Source organism: Aedes albopictus, chromosome 2 (assembly GCF_035046485.1).
Source record: "Aedes albopictus strain Foshan chromosome 2, AalbF5, whole genome shotgun sequence".
In the NCBI taxonomy this organism is placed as follows: domain Eukaryota; kingdom Metazoa; phylum Arthropoda; class Insecta; order Diptera; family Culicidae; genus Aedes; species Aedes albopictus.
The window spans coordinates 17594186-17608194 of NC_085137.1; the positions used below are offsets into that span (position 1 = coordinate 17594186).

At 41.8% G+C, this 14009-nt stretch overlaps 1 protein-coding gene across 1 annotated transcript in view; it reads right to left on the minus strand.

The window, feature by feature from the left end:
- Positions 1-14009, minus strand: part of LOC109429977 (ATP-binding cassette sub-family G member 1) — a 132662-nt gene that overhangs the window by 20069 nt on the left and 98584 nt on the right. The gene's annotated exons all lie outside the window — the stretch shown is intronic.

Consider the following 14009-nt stretch of genomic DNA (forward strand, 5'->3'; position numbering starts at 1 on the left):
TCATGATTTTAGAAATGAAGGTTTTCGGAATGGATCCGGTAATGGGGGTACCTGTAGGTCATAACGTCTTAAGGCTTGATGACGCATAATCTTCCAATTGGAGTCTCAGTGGAAATATGAAGTGGAACTTTGGCGCAATAAAGAAAGATCTAGTTGGATGTGCTCCCTGTTAAAATTTTTAAAACATTATCTAGCAGAATCATGGGATTCTAGCAGAATTCGTGTGAATTTTATTAAAGTTTCGGTGCGGTTCGCGGGGGTTCTTTTGGGCTTCTAATAAGAAATTCAATGATGTTCCAGAGAAGTTTTAAAGCTTTTCAAGGGATTTCATAAGGGCTCCGAGAGATTCAGGAAGATTTAAAGAGCTTTCAAGGGATTTGCAGGAGATTTTCAGAGGGTTTTCAAGCCTTTGAAGGCTTTTAGGTTAAAACAGGGACAGCATCTCATAATACCCCCTCAAACACTTCTGAAACACCATAGAATGTTCCTGAAACCCCGTGAAACTCCCTGGAACGCCCCATGAAACCGTCTGAAATAGCACTCTAACGTCCATGAAATCCTTTGAACTCTCTAGAACGCTCCTAAAATCCCTTGGAACACATCTGGACCGCCTCTGAAACACTCTGAAACTACATGGAGAGCCCATGAAACCACCAGAGACTCCTTAAACAGCAAAGGCGGCACGCTTTTGAAACCCCTCGAAACACCTCTGAAACCCCTTGAAACTTCATGGTGCGCCTCTGAAACCCTGTTGAACATCGCAGGAACGTCTTTGAACACATCTGAAGCCCCATAAAACATCCCTGAAATCCCTTAAGACCCTAAGAAACGCCCCTGAAATGACCCTAAAACCTCTAAAATCCCCTGAAACCCCATGGTACACCCCTGAAACTCCAATTGAACCTTCTGAAACCTCCTTGAATCCATGGGATCCCCTGAAAGACCCTTATGCCCTTTGAAAATCCTTGGAACGCTCTTAAAACTCCCCTGAAACTCCATGGAACGCCCATGAAGTTCCCGGTGACCTCCTGGAATACCCATGGAATGCCCCTTAAACCCCCTAAAATCCCATGGTATGCTGATGAAGGCTCCTAAGATCTCCTGGAACACACCTGAAAGGCCTCTTAAACTCCCTAAGTCAATGGAAAAGCCTTAGAACACCCTTGAGACCACTAAAACAATCCCTGATCATTCGCAACACCCCAGAAACGCTCCTGGAACCCCTTGAAGCCTCTTGGTACGTCTTAGAAGCCTCCTGCAACCTCTGGAAACTTAAACTTAAAAAAAATGGCAGTCTTGCTAACAGTTTGGATTGTGCTGGTAGTCAACGATTCGATCGTTTATGCCAGAGGTTCCCAAACTTTTTGCTACCACGGCGCCTTTTAAAATTTTCAAAAATGTCGTGGCGCGCCAACAGCACGAATATGGAACGAAATATGGAATTCAGCTTTATTTGTAGGAAGATGGAGGTATAAAATGTATATAACAAATAAACAACTAAAAAAAACTCATTATTGAAAACATATTTGATCTAGAGTTACTTAAGTATTTTCGGCCGTTTTGTTCCCTTGGTAATGTTTTTTTTAAACCTAAAAAACTCAAAACCGGCCTCAAGTCTTTCCCAATCAAGCTGAATGATATGACCAAGTTTCAGGCAATTTGACCGACAAAAACCCCTCATGACGAAAAAAACAAAGCTGCCGATAATACCCTTTGTCACCCTATTTAAAAACAATGCATAATTTATCAACCCTCCCCTCTTATATCCATTTTTTTTTTATTTTGATCAAAATATAATTTTTCGTCATATAAAATTGTTTTAAACATGTTTTGGAAGGTGATACAATTCTCGAATTTGTGAATTTTGGTGTATGATTTTACTAATTTTTATTTTTGATCCCTACACTTCTATATTTTTCTGGGAATTCTATTTGGCATACCGAATTTTCTAGCTGATTGTGGAAACGACCGACGGATTGACAGAGTAATCCCTCTATGGTTGGCTTTTCGGTCCGGATAAATTATAAGCGGGGTGATACTGTTTCATCCGACGTTTCAACCCTTGGTTTGGATCTTCTTCAGGGAGGTTATAGTAGTATCCCGGTATCCTTATAACCTCCCTGAAGAAGAACCAAACCAAGGGTCGAAACGTCGGATGAAATAGTAACACCCCGCTTATAATTTATCCGGACCGAAAAGTCAACCATAGAGGGATAACTCTCCGAATTTTTAAGACGAAAACATTTTGAAATTTTGAAAAAATATTTTCATTCAGAATTTTTTCCTGGAAAAAATTGTTTTTCGTAGAACTTTTAGAAAAATAATTTTAGTGTGCATTCTACTTCCATAAACACTTTAACCGTTATGTGTCCGACAAACTTTTTGCTTTTCTATACCGTGCTTTTAAATGGGCCCTGGGTACCCGGGTATCCTGTCGGCCACATAAGGGTTAACTACAATATAATGATTGCGGAAATTTTTTAAATATGGTTATTTTTGCGATTCAATTTAAAAGAAGCAATGACATCTAAATGGTGACCAAATCGTCAATTTTTCAATGATTTTCAAAAACAATTTTAAAACGGTTTGAAAGCTACCAAAAACCATGTGAGACATACAGAACAGTCCCAAATAACAGCCAAATTATCAAGGGTTAAATTTCCCAGTAGTAGTGGAGCGGACCTGGTGTGATCGAATCCCACTCCCGACATACTCATAAAATATGAGTTCTTCCTTCGGAAGGGAAGTAAAGCGTGGGTCCCGAGATGAACTAGCTAAAAATCTCGTAAATACAGATAAAAAAAAATCCCAGTACAGAAAAAAAATACAAAAATGCTCAAATTATACCCCGACAGTTTGAGAACCCCTGCTCTAGGAGTTTCATCAGTTATTCATCCAGGGATTCCTATCGAAGTTCCTACATGAATTTGTACTGGAGTTCCCTCAGGAATTCCTAAAGGAGTTCCTTCAGATATTTCTCCAGGAATTCCTTTAGGAATTCCTCTAGAATTCCAAACAGGGATTTCTGCTAGCGTTCCTCCAGAGATTTCTCCAGGAGTTCCTTCAATGATCTCTCCCGGAGCTCTATCAAGAATCCTACATCAGTTCCTTCTGGGATTCGTCATGGAATTTCTTTATCCAAGTAACATTTTCAGGTTGAGTGGATTTCAAGAGATCATAAACGCCAGCATAAAGCCAAAATAAAATCATCTTGGTTTAACGGTGGTTCTCAAAACCACTTGAAAGCAAATAAGACTTCAAGTAATAGAGGGATCGTTGCCCTCCTGAAATTCCTTTGGAATTCCTTCGGGATGTCTCACGGGGATTTTTCAGAGATTCTCTCAGAAGTTTCTCCGGGGATAAATCCAGGAGTTAGTCGGACGATCCCTGGAGTACAGTAGTTCTTTCAGAGATTGCTCCAGAAGTTTATTCAAGGTTCTCTCCAGGAGTGCCTTCAGGGATCTCCAGAGTAGTTCCAGGAGGATTCAAGGATGCCTTCAGGTGTTTCAGCAGGAATTCCTTTAGAAATTCCTCAGCTATTCCATCTGTAGTTCCCTCAGGTATTCCTCCAGAAGTTTCTCCATAAATTCTTTCAGGAGGATGCGGGGAGGCGTCCTGGAGATCTATCAGAATTTCTCCAGAAGTTCCTTCAGGATTTCCTACCGAAGGTCATTTAGAGATTAGTCTAGAAGTTCCTCCAAGGCTTTCTCATGCAACTTCTTCAGGAATTTTTACAGGAGTTTCTACAGGGATTAGTTCAGGAGTTCCTTCAGAGATTCTTCCTGGAGTTTCAGGGGTTCGCGCATATATAGTTCGCATATAGTTCGTTTAGGGATTCCCTCAGAAGTTTCCCAGAGAACTATCGAAAAGATGCTCAATGGAGCGGACCTGGTGTGATGGTTAGAACACTTGACTATCACGCCGAGGACCTGAGATCGAATCCCACTCCCGACAAACTCGCAAAATGCGAGTTCTTCCTTCGGAAGGGAAGTAAAGCGTGGGTCCCGAGATGAAGTAGCCTAGGGCTAAAAATACCGTTAATAAAGATAAAAAAGGATCCTTCAATGATCTCTTTTGGATTCCCTTAAGAGATTCTTACATGAGAATCCACGAGAATTCAGGAATTCCCCAGAAGTTTCTTCAGGGATTCCTACAGAAGTGCATTCAGTGGTTCATCCAGGAGTTTCTTCTAAGTTTCTTCCAGCAGTTCCTCCAGAGATTACTCCAGAAGTTCCTTGAGGGATTCTTCTAAAAGTTCTTCCAGAGATCGCTTCTGGAGTTCTTTCGAAGAGTTTTTCAGGAAGATTCAGGGATGCCTCTAGGATTATATTAGAGAATTATCCAAAAGTTCCTTCGGACATTCGAATAGGGCACATCGGTGAAGTACTACATTTGTAGCAATGAGCTGAATTTTAGTATGGTGAGAAGGTCAAATCGCCGTTTCTGCGATGAAATGGTGCAAAAAGCGTGGGTATTATGATTCCTTACATAATTTGATGCTGTTTGAGCAAAACTTTGGGCAACAGTGTTGTTGTTTTCTCCATTTCGTGCAACATAAACAACATAGTTATCCAAAGTTTTGCTCAAACAGCACCAAATTAGACAATGAATCATAATACCCACGCTTTTTGCACCATTTAATTGCAGAAACGGAGAATTGACCTCCTCCCCATACAAAAATTCAGCTCATTACTACAAATCTAGTACTACACCGAACGTGCCCCATTGCCTATCTCACAACATTTCAGAGATATTTAGCTATATGTGAATCTGTATGATCAGTGTTGCCAGCAATAATAAAATTATTTTTTGTCCCAACGTGAAATAATGTACTGCACTTGAGGTGCACTATAACATTGTAGAACATTCAAATTGCCTATCTCACAACATGTCAGAGATGTTTTGTTTGTTTGTTTGTTTGTTTATTTTCGACACTTGACACCAGGGTGCATTCGTGTCGCATCTTATATAGGGCAGTGCATGAAATTATCTCCTTCTCTTTCGCTCTTACAGAAATTTTGTAAACAACAAGGCCACGAAACGTCAAAATCCCATACAAAATCAAAACAGTGCAGTGCCCTATACTACTAGCTGTACCCGGCAAACTTTGTCTTGCCTACTGCGTTTTTTGACGTTTCAAGTCTCTAGCCAAGACCAAGTCCCCGGTCAAAATGTATGGAATATCGATTTTCAAAAACTCTCAATTTTTCTATGTTTTTTGGCTCATAAACCTTCCTTGGGTGAAAACTCCCTGGCCAAGTTCGCAGGGGTTGACGGTATTAAAGTGAAGGAGTTTCATTTTGATTATTGTAATGTAGTGTTCTTTAGTGAAACATATCACCTTTTCAACACTTTAATGCGCCTCCAACGGTTCATCACGAACCGGCTGCTGCAGATAGAGTATGGCTGATCATATGCATCAGACATGCTCGATAAACATGGAGGATCCGCCAGGGCTCATTAGAGTCTATTTCCAAGCAATAGTTCCAAGTCGGTTGGATTTAAGAAGGTTTTGATGATCGTTACAAATCCTAATAAAAGTATTATAGGATTTGTGACAGGTTTTGGAACCTTTTACAGCCAGCCGTCTTCAAAATGTTGTTTGGGCTCTATTTCCCACGTTTCTCGGTTTATTTTGATTAGTAATTCATTAATGTCATAGTCGCTTTTTCGAATTTTTAGAATGTTAGTTGGTCACATTTTCTTTAAATAAAGCAATTAAAATCGACCGAAGAATTAATAGTGGGAAGGAGATTTGCAGCACTTAATTGTGCTGATAGATTCGAAGCTAACGTGCGAACACTTAAACGCATTGTTGACGTCAATGCGTTCGACGTGACATTTTGGACAAAAACTGACTGCTTTTTATTAACTGAACAACGTTACTTGTGTATGACTAGGTTGACATTTCTAGGCTACGCTTGAGAAAATGACATGGTTTATCTAGGTGACAATTGAACGAATTTGAACATTTTTCATAGTATTTGTAGGGGGACGAATACATAATAGTTGACAAGCAATCTTTATTATTTTGAAACAACTTTTGACCCCGGGAGTCCCTGCTCGGTCCCAGACGGGGACCGGCCAAAGCCCCAAGCGGCTGGTCTGAGCCAGCGGCCGCTTCCGGGGTGGGTACTCATGGCCATCTTCTGCCTCCCGGGTCCCAGGGCGTTTTGGATGGGGGAGCTTTCGGTGGGGTGGTCCTAAAGGAAAGAGTAAGAAATTACCTTTTAAACGTTGTATCTATTGATCGGTTTGTACAAATGGTGGTGTTCGTGGTGGTATTGTTGTCGGCGTTCGTCCTGTCGAAATACGGGACGCCTGGACGATCGTGATGCGGTAACTGGAAGCGAAGAGGAATCCAAATGGTATCGCCCCCTTACTCTGCATTTCAGGGGGGGGGGGGGGGTCGGTGTGACCAGCGGCGGAATGCCGATGGCAGCGCTGTTTGGAGGATTCACAGATTCGGTGATACTTGGAGTGTTGCTGAGAGCGCAATAAGGCCGACCGAACGTCGAAGGTCACCGGTGGCAGTCGAGCGCCACGCGTTTCACCGCGAGATTGGGCGGAACTTCACAAACGGTAAGCAGAGAACCCGGAGTAAGTACCGGGGCGAATTGTCCACAGGCTTCGGACGACGGTAGTTGTAGTGTGAGGTGCACCTGATACCGTGCTCACTGGGTTTCGTCCGGGCAGGATAGAAATAGTGGACTGGAGATTAGCCTGCTTCCAGTGAAGTCCTCTTTAACAATCGACGAAGCTCCGGGGAGGGGGGGGGGGGTCGATCCCGTCCCACGTGTTACTGTCCTGGCTCGGTCCTTTTTGGTCGACCAAGGTTTTGACACATTCCCGGTTTCGGCGCGCAACCCAGTCACTTGCACACATGCACCGTCAAAACTTGTCACAAGCACTGTCTCGAGTCCCCGAACCGGTCTCCGTTTCGTGGTAACACACATCTGTCTTCCCGCGCGATCTCTCGGTGACTCCCCGATTTTTCTCCACGATCATCCATCGGCCAGCAACGTCAAACGATCTTCTCTCCTAATATATCTCTCTCTCAGCATTTCCGCCCACATCGCCACCCCCTTCAGGCGGCTGTCTAAATTCACTACTGCTTACACCTGCACATGCGGCATTAGGTCGACACGATTGTCACCCACTCATTTGAAGTGACCGTTAAGCTAGCTAGACAATTATATATATCCCTACACCCCCACCATAAACAAAACCAAGTTACCGTTCGGTAACATCCCCCTCTGGTCAGGGGAAAAAAGGAATTCACAATTTCTTTTTTGTTTTATGTACAAAATTACTGCTAATTGAATGTAATCAAAGAAACAAAATCAAAGCAAACAAAAAACACTAGATGCCAAAACAAAAAAAAACACATGCCTTATCACTAAAGTGTACACTGTTTTAACCTAGAAGAACTTTTTGAAAGACATTGTTTTCCCAGCTAAACATGTCAAAACTTCACTTGGGTTAACTCGAACTTTCCTTTCCGCAACGTCCTGAGAGCTTTTGGACGGATATAAACAGTATCGCGGTCTAAGTGTCTATACTACATCTACTGCCCCGTGTACAAGCCGTGGTCCAAATCTATTACACGCCACCGACTGCCACGCGGGACAGTACCGATACCGACGAAGAACCGTTCAACACTGGACTATAGTATACGGATCGTTTCGACGATCGTTACCACGACACTACTTCTTCACACACATCCATATACGAAAAACAATAGCTAGACGATTCAACGGAATTTACAGTACATTACTGTGGTTCGGGAATTTTTGTATGCGTTGGAAGTTTGTATAACAATATAACAGTTCCACTCTCGAGAGAACTTTTCCGATCGCTCCAACTTGGGATTGATCATTACTTGTCCGGACAGTATTCGTTCGGCTGTTGTTCACTATGGAACACAACCCGCGCGCGCGTAGGTTTCGCGAATCCCGCTATTTGAGGACGTCTCCTCCTAAAGACGGGTATCGTACGTATAGAAGCTTGCTACTACGAGAATTCCTAATTACCTATACCGCCTACAGGGCTCGCTCCGCGGAAAGCGATGGCCTTAGGCAAAGAGGTCAAGGACAGAAGGTAGGTTCAGCAATTTCAAAAATGATCTATGGATTGGATGGTCGTTGAACGAACATTTACAATTGATTATTCTACATTTTCAGACTCTACTCTCAGCGACCTGGAACGGTGACAATTTAGTAAGCAGTCTACCCGAGGACAAAATTAGTGAGCACGAGTGTTCGGAACAACTCGTTGGATGGAGCATCTATTCTCAGTACAACCATGCTTCAACCGTGATTGTAAGCCATTTCAAAGGGTAATGACCCTTGATTGGCAATCACCTGGCGAGGTACATACGTTCAATAAGAAATAGATTGTTTTAAACTAACTAACTCGGGTTATTCTTCGGTCGAGGTATGATAAAAGATTTTTTTTGTGAAATGTAGTGGATAGTGATTAAGTGCAACGTGTTACACAATATCGAACGTCTCTTTCAAATTTTAAAGCTTTGTTTAACCAAGCTTGAAAGAAAGATATTATACGTCACTTGCGGGCTCGATTCTATAGATCGTTGACCTTGGCCTTCTTATATTTGGTTGTGGTTATTGGTTATATTGTTCCTCTCCGATTATTCAGAGATAATCAATGAAAAAAGTGAGGTATAGCCACCTAACCGTTATCACATATTGGTTGAGCTAAGGTTGAAAATATGCGCTCTTTGAAAATCCAGCGACTTTAGGATTTCACTGACGTTATAGAACGGTTAACATGATGGAATTGCCACCCGGGACAAACCAAACGTCGGATTAGGTGAATTGTCCATGGTAGGGCGCTTCTGTAGGGCTGACCGTTGAGAAAACGATTGAAAATTGACTAAAAATCGCTTTCCATTAGTGAGAGTGCATTTGTCAAAACTTCTAAATGGAGGTTTAGCGGTGGAGCAGGACAATCCTTGTGGTTGCCCTGGCAAATGATATTGCTTCGTACCCTCTGTGCTTGTACTGAATTTGGAGGCCTGTTCCCTGACCATGGCTACGAAGTTCGTCATGACTTAATTGGAACTTTTCGATACCCGGGTAGTTGTAATTATCCGCGGTGAGTGTGACGAAATACTACATTCGTCGTCGCGAACTAGGCAGGGTTGATTCCCTTGGATGAGAAACAATTCATACGCGATATCGAAGTCAACACAAAAAATCGATTGTATGTGATTATAATTTGGTAGGCTTTCGCTTGAGGGTGTAGACGTAGTGCGGAATAATTGATGTTTTATTAAAACGGTAACCAATCTGATCAGTTCCTTTTGTTAAGGTCATCAAACATCCGTGGATCGCAAGATTTTGCTTCCAAATCAGAACGAATTTGACCCGCTGAAGTGACACAGTAATAAAATCTTACTCGCATTGAATTTCGATGAAATTGAACCTATTAAATGACGTCAAACTGTCAGCAAACTTCTTTTGTTTTTGCACCTAGAGTGACCAGAGTGGATTTGAGAAACTTTAATTTCGAAAACTCCCCCAACGCTAATTTAGAAAAAGTATCCATAGATATTTATTCCTCCTAGGAACCGCACATGGTTACTTTTACGTTGGGCGCCAGTGAAACAACTTTTGACCCCGGGAGTCCCTGCTCGGTCCCAGACGGGGACCGGCCAAAGCCCCAAGCGGCTGGTCTGAGCCAGCGGCCGCTTCCGGGGTGGGTACTCATGGCCATCTTCTGCCTCCCGGGTCCCAGGGCGTTTTGGATGGGGGAGCTTTCGGTGGGGTGGTCCTAAAGGAAAGAGTAAGAAATTACCTTTTAAACGTTGTATCTATTGATCGGTTTGTACAAATGGTGGTGTTCGTGGTGGTATTGTTGTCGGCGTTCGTCCTGTCGAAATACGGGACGCCTGGACGATCGTGATGCGGTAACTGGAAGCGAAGAGGAATCCAAATGGTATCGCCCCCTTACTCTGCATTTCAGGGGGGGGGGGGGGGTCGGTGTGACCAGCGGCGGAATGCCGATGGCAGCGCTGTTTGGAGGATTCACAGATTCGGTGATACTTGGAGTGTTGCTGAGAGCGCAATAAGGCCGACCGAACGTCGAAGGTCACCGGTGGCAGTCGAGCGCCACGCGTTTCACCGCGAGATTGGGCGGAACTTCACAAACGGTAAGCAGAGAACCCGGAGTAAGTACCGGGGCGAATTGTCCACAGGCTTCGGACGACGGTAGTTGTAGTGTGAGGTGCACCTGATACCGTGCTCACTGGGTTTCGTCCGGGCAGGATAGAAATAGTGGACTGGAGATTAGCCTGCTTCCAGTGAAGTCCTCTTTAACAATCGACGAAGCTCCGGGGAGGGGGGGGGGGGGGGTCGATCCCGTCCCACGTGTTACTGTCCTGGCTCGGTCCTTTTTGGTCGACCAAGGTTTTGACACATTCCCGGTTTCGGCGCGCAACCCAGTCACTTGCACACATGCACCGTCAAAACTTGTCACAAGCACTGTCTCGAGTCCCCGAACCGGTCTCCGTTTCGTGGTAACACACATCTGTCTTCCCGCGCGATCTCTCGGTGACTCCCCGATTTTTCTCCACGATTATCCATCGGCCAGCAACGTCAAACGATCTTCTCTCCTAATATATCTCTCTCTCAGCATTTCCGCCCACATCGCCACCCCCTTCAGGCGGCTGTCTAAATTCACTACTGCTTACACCTGCACATGCGGCATTAGGTCGACACGATTGTCACCCACTCATTTGAAGTGACCGTTAAGCTAGCTAGACAATTATATATATCCCTACACCCCCACCATAAACAAAACCAAGTTACCGTTCGGTAACAATTTTAAAATTTTATTGCAATCAACTGACCAACTTGACGTATTTTTGTTTATCTCTTAGATGGCATTTTGACTCCAACAGAAAAATATCAGAAGTTCAGTTGCATGTTTCTGTGGGTTTTGGACCGATGACAATTTAAGGACACAAGAGATGAACACAGAGAAGTAGAAAACGATTAGCGAAATCAAGAAAACAATTTGACACAGGATCGACTATATTTTAACATACAGGGATTGATTGATTCGATGAAAAAAAAACAAACATACGACAACTGACTTAACGAGAAGAAAACATATTGAACCATACCACAAAATCGAACAAGACGACAAACACAAACCATGTGACCATAACACTACATAGGCAAATCCTGACTGACTGATCAATTGAAAACTTTCCAACCTTCTACCGTAACTTTCTGAGTCAGTAGGCAACAGTGTCTTAATGGATATCATTTTCCGCGTACGGCTGGCAAACTGCTTCTGAAAGATTACGTACTCTTTTCTATCTTCGGGTCTAGTGTAGAGGTTTCAACTCTATTCAGAGTGCAGCTAGAAACCTAGCAAAAAAAAAAAAAAAATAAACCTTCCTTGGGTGAAAACTAACAGAAACAAACTAAAACGACCAAAATCGGGCCTTCCGTTCGCAAGCTATGCGCGGTCCCACGTATGCCACTGCATTTTTATATACATAGATAATTTCATTATACAATCATTGTTTCTATTCATGCGTTTGAAAATTATCTCCTCATCCACCGTACTACAATTCTTATTTTCCAAGATTGTTTTCGTTTAGCTTAAAGTTGCTTGAATAATCCTGTTTCGCGCAGGAAATTCAACAGTTTTGTCGTTTTTTCTTCAGAGTTGTCCAGAGCGTCTTGTAGACTTGTTATGCTGATGTCGCTATTCGCTCTTTCTTTATTGAACTTTCTACAGATGTCAGAGATATTGAGCTATATTTGAATCTGTATGATCAGTGTTGCCAGCAATAATATTATTATTTTTTGTCCCAACGTGAAACAATGTACTGCACTTGAGGTGTACCATAACATTGTCGAACATTCGAATGGCCTATCTTACATCGGATCTGTGATATTGAGCTATGTTTGAATCTACATGACCAGTGTTGCAGGCTAGTGCAAACAATATGTGTTATTAAATGACGTCAAAAATTTCGGTATTTTAAAATTACGCCAAAGATGCCACTTGACTTCTACATAATCTTAACTGAACAATCGAATTCAATATATTATCTCAAAATCGCGTTGATCGATGTTTAACATTATGCAGTGTTGCCAATTGCAGAGATTATCTTGAAGTACTAAATTTAACTAAGACAAGTACTCAAGGTAAATCTAGTTGACTTGCTGATATTGTGTTACGTTATTTCAAACTAAAAGAAACATGAACACTAGACAGGGTCAACAAAGTCGATTTTTCGGAAAAAAAAACTTTTTCGGTTCCTTTTAGCGCAAAACAGCTGTGCAAAATTTTGGAGTGATTGGTTGCGTCCCCGTATTGCGATTGAATTTTGTATGGAAGTTAGTATTGGAAAACGTACTTTTTTGCATTTTACTTATAAGTTGAAATTTTTTGTCTAATACCATGTAACCAATGACGTTAAAATATAGTTAAGGATATGCCGAAAAACTTTGCTGAAGACCGCAAAGTGATTCGACGCTAGTGAAAAAAGTTATAACGTACAGATTGCCCGGTGGTGCTTAACACTTACCATGTGAAGGAATAACATGAATAGAAAAAAATCTAAATTTTCGGCCTAAGTTACCAAGCGAATAACTTTTTTCACAAGCGTCGGATCACTTTGCGTTCTTCGGCAAAATTTTTCGACATATCCTTGGCTATACTTTAACGTCGTTGGTTACATGGTTTTAGACAGAAACAAAATCAACTTATGAGTAAAGTACAAAAAAGTACGTTTTCCCATACCAACTTTCATACAAGTTTCAATCGCCATGCGGAATACGAGGACGCAACCAATCGCTTCCAAATTTTTCACAGTTGTTTTGGACGATAATACATATTGAAAAAGCTTCGTTCCGGGTTAATGCGATCAGATTTCAATTTTCTCCATACAACGTTGACCCACTCTAATGAACACCATCTCAATTGTAGTGAATTATATATTCAGATTTTGGTTTACAGCTCAGCAGTGTTGCCAGTTTAAAAAAAAATCGTTCTATTCTATGCAGCAGGAAACAGTGTTTGACGTCTACTTACATTTTGCTGAAGAGTTTATTTATTTATTTATTTATTAATTTACTTAAGAAATAATGATATCAGGAACTATCACTGGTTCGCTTTTGTTGTCCTTTCGAACTTTTCTGAACATTTCATGTGTATATTTAGAAAACTATTGAAGGTTTAGAGCAATGATTGAAATGGACGTAAATCTTAATTTTGGACATAAAAAAGTGGACGTTAATCAATCCGGCGTAAAATAAACGGACGTAAAATAAGGTCGGAGTGTATCATAAAAGTAATAAACAACTTAACGGATTCATATGGCTTGGTAGCTAGTGTTTAAATTATACCTGAACTGTTCATAAAGCTACTAAAAGTAAGAGTATTTGGAAAAAGATATAAATAGTGCAAGAACGACAATGAGATTGAACCACAGGTTTAGAAAGGGTCTTATCAAATGACCCAGTCGAATGAATCATCTTTTAAATTGAATATGCAAAGTCAAGAATAATCTGGTAGACTTTGGTACGTGACACAGTTCCAGGTTGAGGTAGGCGAAGAAGAGAGCTTACAAACCGTAAACATTAAAAAAGGATTGCTAGAACAACTCCAAGAAGTACCAAATAAATACAATATTATCAAACAAGTCACGTCTTCTCAATTGCAAATCGAAAAACAAAATTTAGTTGTTTACCGTGTCAAACCAGCCGCGGACTGTGGGGTGCCTACACTTCTACTGAATTAATACGATGTGGCGCCCACCTTGTGCATCGACCCGATCCAGAACTCGTTCTAAGCGCAAATACTTTCAAACTAATGGCAGTGATTACCATTAGGGAGTTGCCAATCTCGGAATGTGTTTACATTTGAACAGCACGTGCACTACATTCTGATACAATAACAATAATGGGCGTTTTATACAGGTAGAGAAGTTCTACTGTAGAACTCAGACAACTCAAACAACATTT